Genomic DNA, 7190 nt, shown 5'->3' with positions numbered 1-7190 from the left:
AGTATTAGAAGTTATTGCATGTCACACTGTCGGTATAGTGAAAGTCGACAACAATTATATGACTACTGAAGAAGTCAACGACTCAGAAGAAATGAAGCAAAAAACTTCTATCTTCGATCGTATTAAGCCTTCAAGTGCTCGATCTTCAGTCTTTCAAAGATTGAGTATGCCACGGTAGGAGAAGAAGACCAATGTCCAATGACTACTTCTGCTCGAACTTTAGCCTTCAAAAGGCTAAGTATATCCACATCAAAGAAAGATCAACCTTTAGCATCTGCTTTTGATTGTCTTAAGACAACAAGTGATCAACGTAAAGGAATGATGAAAATCTTGAAGCCAACGTCATTCCATGAAGAAAAATATGACAAAAAGATTCACAGTCGTGTCCCTTCATGTATGAAGAGGAAATTTTCTGTGGACATAAGTACAGAAGGTTCCTTGATAGTGAAGCCAAAACTCATCATATTGACGAATCTTACAAATAAAGCGGATGATTAAAACCATGATGAAATAAGAGCTTATGAAATTTAAATGAAGAAGCTCCTCATCGCAAGAGCCTAAACTGCATGATGCTTATAACCCGCATGAGCTTAAAATGTGAACGGACCTAAAAAAAAACTTTGTACGAACTATGTTACGACTTGATCCCTATCATTATAAAGGGTACGTAGGCAACTTAGAGAAATTTAAGTTCAGTTGCGCATAAAAAAGAAAACATTCTTTTTGAACTACATTATGACTTGATCCCTATCATTATGAAGGGTATGTAGGCAGCTTGAAAGAAACTTCAAGTTTAGTCCAGTTAAAAAAAAAAAAAAAAAACTTGAACTACGTCATGATTTGATCCCTTTCTTTAAGGGTACGAAGGCAACTTAAAGAAATTTAATTTTAGTCCATCAGAAAAGGTACCACAACCACCTAAGTATGATACTACAAGATTGATATTGATCATCCCCGTTAAAGAATGACACTCCAGATTGAATATATTAATCCCTATTGGGGACAACACAATGGATTGAAGATGTTCATCCCTCGTAAGGAGCTAGCACAGTAAATAAAAGGCACACACTTGGAATACGCTTCGCTTCCTCTTTAAAATCAAACTTGGATGCTTCTCCATCTTTAAGTACAGAGGCTTCGTCGAATGCTCAAGTCTGGAGGCTTTGCAATGCCATCTTCATGCTCAAAGTCCTGAAGTCGAGCTCATTGTGAATATTCATCAATGCTTTGTCAAACTCAAGTGTAGAGGTTTCACCGATGCTTCAAGCTCAAATGCGGAGGGTTCACCGATTCTTCAAGCTCAAGTGCAGAGGATTCACCGATGCTTCATCAAACTCAAATGCGGAGGATTTGCCGATGCTTTGTCAAACTCAAATGCGAAGGTCTCGTAGATGCTTTTCCATCTTCAAGTGCAGAGGCTCCATCGATGCTGCTCCATCTTCAAGTTCAAGATTGGTATGCATGACCCCACTTCCATCTTCAAGTTCAAGATTGGCGTGCATGGCCCCACTTTCATCTTCAAGTTCAAGATCGGTGTGCATGGCTCTGCTTTCATCTTCAAGTTTAAGATTGGTGTGCATGTGCCCACTTCCATCTTCAAGTTCAAGATCGGTGTGCATGGCTCTGCATTTAAGATTGGTGTGCATGAATCCACTTCCATCTTCAAGTTCAAGGTCGGTGTCCATGGCTCCGCCCCGTCTTCAAGTTACTTGTGCTTGAAATTTGTTTAGTGGAGAATGATGATTCAGCCTGGATAATTGATTTGCACTACAAGAAATTTGTCCTTTTATGTCGGTTGGAAAAAATAAACACAGATGTATAATGTCGGTTGCAAAAAGGAAAAAAAGGCGGATCTTTAATGTCGATTTTAAACCGACATTAAAGATATATTTAATCAGGCTACAATGTCGGTTTAAAACTGACATTGTAGCTAAACCCTATCGATTCTTTCCTTTTATTAAAAACCCAATTTTTTCATTTATCAAATTTTCTTCTCTTTCTTTTTCTCACAAATTTTCTCCCTCAGAACCCTCTCTCCATCATCTCCATCATTCCATCACCATCGTTCATCAGATCTTCCATTCTTGCCACTGTCTTCTGTTCCTTTATCAGATCTGTGTGCGTTCCAATTTTTTCATTTATCAAACTCTCTTTTCTCCCTTTTTCTCACAAATTTCCTCTCCCTCAGAACCCTCTCGCCACCATCTCCATCAGTTCGTCAACATCATTCATCAGATCTAACTCCACCATCTTTCTGTGCATTCCAACTTCGTCCGTCCGATCGTTAGCTTCACCAGGTCTACCATGTATTCGTCTATTAGGTCTGCGCCGATTCGTCCACCGCTGTGAGTCATGCGTCAGGTCGTTGATTCTTTCGTCAAATCGTCGATTCATTTGTCAAATTCGCCAACCTGTCGTTCTTCAACCCAATCTCAGCTTAAATATGTTCCAATGTTCGAGCTCTGCTAAGATCTATTCAAGCCCCGATTTGTTCAAGATGTTCAAGGTCTGATTTGTTTCAGTTTTGTACTAGTGATGAAAGCATGATTTTTTTACATATAGGGTGATTTATATTTCTCTTTTCTTTCCATCAGATTTGTTTCAAGATCTCTCTTTTCTTTCCTTTTCTTTTCTCTTATCTTCACTTCAGCTTCTTCCATGATTTTGGGTTTTCCTCTTCTTCTTTAGCTTCAACTTTGCTATTTTTAATCCTATGAATGTGTTTTTACTCTATAGATCTTTGCAGGTGGGTTTTAGATTAAAATAAAGAAGCAAAAAAATCTTTGCATTGGAATATGGTTCCTCAATAAGTGCAAGTACTCATCTTAATATTAAAACTCATTTTTATTGAACTATATACTCAAAATCAATTTGAGTAAAAATCTTGATCATATTCCATAGATTTTATTGGTAAAGTGCATTTATAATTTTGATTCATTGAATGCAAGATTGACTCTAAAATGCTATTTTTTTTGTTATATTTAGTTACATTTGAGAAGATGTGCAGTGAGTTGAGGTATAAAAAACTCAATATTGAGAAGATGTGTAGTGAGTTGAGGTCTATTGTATTTTGAAATAGTTTTCAGATGGTGTTTATGTTTTCTAGATTCCATAGTGATTGAGAATGTCATTTTAATCAAAACTTTATTAATAGGTTGTTTTTGTTTCTAAATCACGATATAAATTTCAAAGGTAGAACATAGATTGATTAGTGAGAAAAATAGCTAAGCTTGGTAGCCCATATAAGCAGTGTATGCAGAAGGGGAAGAACATGAAAAAAACAGAGAACTTAAAGGGAAAAAAAAAAAAGAAAAGAAAAGAGGATAGACAGAGAGTGAGGATGAAAGAGAACCTGCTAATGAGTCGAGAAGAGTGGATTTCCCAGAAGCAGAAGGACCCATAATGGCCATGATTCTACCAGGCTCAACACAGCCACTAAGACCATCAAGCAAGAGCCTTCTACTTTGTCCATTCCAGAAGATTGGAACCATAACACTCGGATTTTCCCAAACCAAATACATAGAACCAGCAATGGTAACCTCCTCATACTTACTTTTTCTTGCTTCTGAGCTCTTTGCAACCTCCACAGAGCTTCTCCCATTTTCCCTCTCCTCTTCAGTCTCCATGAATGTGATACACAGTTAAATTATGTTATATTACCCATACTCACAGAGCTTCTCCCACAGCCTTCTGAGCCCCTTCTTCTGCCATGAATTTCCTCCAAACAGTTGTATTATGTAAATTCATTATGGCTACAAACTTGAGTGCTTAGATCTTCTGCAGTCAGCATTTGGTTTTCTTCACAATACTTGAAGTAATCAACTCAATTTTTGTGGATTCTTTCAATTTGGTTTGTTCACACCATAAAACAACATTGATTTTTATGCATGAGTCATGTGTTTAACCAAGTAACTACCTTTAGCTATAAGTGTATTCTTCCTATCCATTTTATTATATTATCTTTGATGAACTCTTTAAGACCAATTCTAATAGTACTATTTGAGATATATGTATTTTATGAACTCTTAGGTTACTATTAATTACATGATAATATTGTACACATTTTATAGCGATCAATTGATGTTTTAAAATTACATTGCAGGTGTTTTGTTCTCGATTCACTAATGAGAATTTTTTCCAAATGAGATGCAAAGGTACTCTTAAAAACTATTCTGCTTAGTTATACCAAAATATTCATGAATAATTATTGAAGTCAATGTAGAAAAACTTAGAAATTGGGACCAAAGAAAATGCTAATTCACAATGAGAATTCCTACTAAATGCTAGCTTATTTTTTCTAAGATATGGCCTTCATGTGCAGATCTGGCCTCCGTTCGTCAATTTGCTCTATTTTTCATCGATCGTGCAGGTTTGTTGTGGTTCCAGCCTCCGTTCATTGATCTGATCTTCGTTGGTTGTCGATCTGACTCTGTGTCGTCGCTCGTCGACCAAATCTAAAAGATGCCATTTTCTTTGTCATTGTTCAGATCCACCAAATTTGTGTTTTTTTTTTATGGTCATTTGTCTCCATCATAGTCATTTTGGTTGAATGTTCGTATGTTCTTATTAAAATGGAGTTGCATTTTATGCTTGCTCAGGATATTGGATTCTGTGTGGAGTGTGAAAGTCCTAGAGGGATAAAGATGGTAAATTGATTAGTGACCCTGTAAGTTCCAAGCATACTAGTAATTTCCTTGTGTTTAATTGTTTTCGATCATTTAATTTGGTCCTCAAATTCCTGTTGGAGTCTTTTCCATTCATACTCTTTTACTTCAAATTATATGATGGATTTGAACTTTTTTCTTGCAGTTGATTGCCTCATAAACATTACAAGTCTGACCAAGTGAGTTAATGGTAACATCTTGCTTTTATTCAGTGTTGAAATTACAAACATAAATTGATGGGAGTATCGTTAGAGATTATGCACTTTCATTGCTAGGGACTACAAGTTGATTTGGGACAATACATATTCAACTTTTTTAAAGAAGGTAATGAACACGATAGCCAACTTCTTTCTTCAAATTATCTCTAAGCTCCTATAATCTATTTGGTTTGCCTGTGACTTCTCAAGTCTGCATAGATGTACGCAGATGTTTGTAGAAAAAGACCTTGAATGGACCTTTAGTTTATGATGGAAAAGATGATGAGATTTCTACACCCATGCATGGAAATGCCAAAGTTTTAGCCACCTGGGTATATAGTGATTAGTGATTGTGCTTTCCAACAATACATGAACTTCCAAACCCCTCCCATTTGTTTTAGGTAGATATACTTGATTTTTTTTTTCACGTCCGGATAATGAAATTCGAAAGAGTCTCATTTTTTATATGATAAATTGTTGCCTTTTTTCCCTCCAAATTATTCTTACTTGGTCTTGTTATGGATAGAAACCAATTAAGGAATCAACTTTTTGTTGCACCTAAGATCTCTAATACATCTGGATAGAAACCAAATTATTCTTACTTGGTCTTGTTCTGGATAGAAATGCATATGTGTTGATTAGAGATATTACTTTGACGGGGAAGGTATAAATGTACTATCTTTTTTGCTTTGTGATTTCACTTGCAAGTGATTTTTTTTATAGCTATTCTGTTTGTCAGGGATTATCCTCTATAGGCATTTTTAGAGAACTAATTCACATTCAAACTAATCCTCTATAAAAAAAAAAAAAACTATTGTTTATGTTCATCTAGTTTAGTTTTGTTGTCATTTGTTTTTCAAGATTTGTGTTTGTTGGGGCTTGGGGTTAATTAATGATGTCTGAGATCGTGGTTTAGTCTTGTTTTCTTTCACGATTACAGACATCGTCACTGCAATATAATATCTCGGGAGAATATGGTTGAATCGAATTGAATTGACTTTTATGCTTGGTTGTATGGTATAAGTAATCATAAGAAGAAGAAGCTATTGTTTATGTTCATCTGTTTGCCAGTCATTGGATTGTTGTTGTTTTTCTCTTGCGAATTTGGTCGTTGCCTTTGAATTTGGTCAGTTTGAATTTTGTTTTGATAGTTTTTCTGAGGGATTTTGCCACGGGATCCACTGTTGTAAGGTAGCATTGATGAAGCTTCTTCGTCGATGCTGGAGGATTCTCATCCTCTCTCTACTTTCTCTCTCTGTTCTTGCTCCTTTGGTTCTTGCTTCTCATCGTCTCAAGACCACCACTTCTATTGGTTCATTTTGTGTTTTTTGTTTTTTGTTTTTTCTTTTGTTTACTACTGAATATAAGAGAATGAGGGTTTCTCTTGGTTTTGGAGTTAATGTGTTCTTTTCTTGTGTTTGATTGATTTGGTTCGTTCTTTTGATTCAGGGCGGAGAGAATTCATAGATGATTTATCCAGCAGGGTATGGCTGTTTATTTAGATTTTTTTTTTTTTTAGTTTGTGAGGTGAGTGATTTGCTAAAATGAGAGAATTCAATTGTTGGAAATGTTTAGTGATTTTTTACTTTGGCGTAGGCTTAGCTGTTATTGTGAGATGTTCTCAATCGTATGTGATGTTTATCAGTGATGGAAGGGAATTTGATTAATATGAATGTTTTAAGAAGATTCAAGGCAGTTCTTTTTGTTTTTCCTCTTGTAATTTTGTTATTTGCAGAAGCGGAGAGATGTTGAAGCATTTAACTCAATTAAACAGGTACTCTTATATATCAGTTAAATCATCCACTCCCTCGGTATCTTTCGAATGTTCTTAACTTTATGGTTAGTGAATTTGATCTTTACTGGCATTTTCATGAAGGAAGCGGGCGAGAGCTTGAAAGAACCCAAACCTATTGTTTTTTAAGATAAAAATTTTCAATCTAGAGAAGGAATTAACTCCCTTGAATTTGGTATGTTTGTGTGTATGTGTGTATGTGTTTGTGTCTTATTTTTCCCCTGTTGTTCTCACTTCTCTTATTTATTTTTCTTTATTCGGAGATTTTTCCATTTGGACTTCAGGAAGTAAACCCAGCAATGAACAGAAGGATAAACGGTTTGAGGATGGAGGAGAAAAGGTACTCTATTATACAAATGCTTTTGATTCTCTTCAATATGGACTATTAATGGAAATATCTCCTTCCAAATGATATTTGAAATGTATATATTTGGATTTTGGTGATAGTAGAAGTGTAATGCCTTCTTTGGTTTTGTATATCATTTATTTTAGTTTATTCTTCAATGCAAAACAATTTCTTTAGACACCTGACATTCT

The 7190-nt window shown here is 35.4% G+C and overlaps 1 long non-coding RNA gene across 2 annotated transcripts; it reads left to right on the top strand.

The window, feature by feature from the left end:
- The first annotated feature begins 6092 nt into the window (after nt 1–6092).
- Nucleotides 6093–6988, top strand: LOC120070231. 2 transcript variants are annotated; one of them, XR_005479813.1, is made up of 4 exons: nt 6093–6345; nt 6636–6651; nt 6738–6828; nt 6938–6988. It is a non-coding gene; the product is annotated as an uncharacterized LOC120070231 (long non-coding RNA). The 2 variants fall into 2 exon arrangements; XR_005479814.1 differs by having other exon boundaries at nt 6917–6986.
- Nucleotides 6989–7190: the final 202 nt, after the last annotated feature.

This window comes from Benincasa hispida, chromosome 1, assembly GCF_009727055.1.
Source record: "Benincasa hispida cultivar B227 chromosome 1, ASM972705v1, whole genome shotgun sequence".
Lineage (NCBI taxonomy): Eukaryota > Viridiplantae > Streptophyta > Magnoliopsida > Cucurbitales > Cucurbitaceae > Benincasa > Benincasa hispida.
The sequence above is the reverse complement of the archived record's forward strand: the minus strand, read 5'-3'. Positions and strand labels throughout refer to the sequence as shown.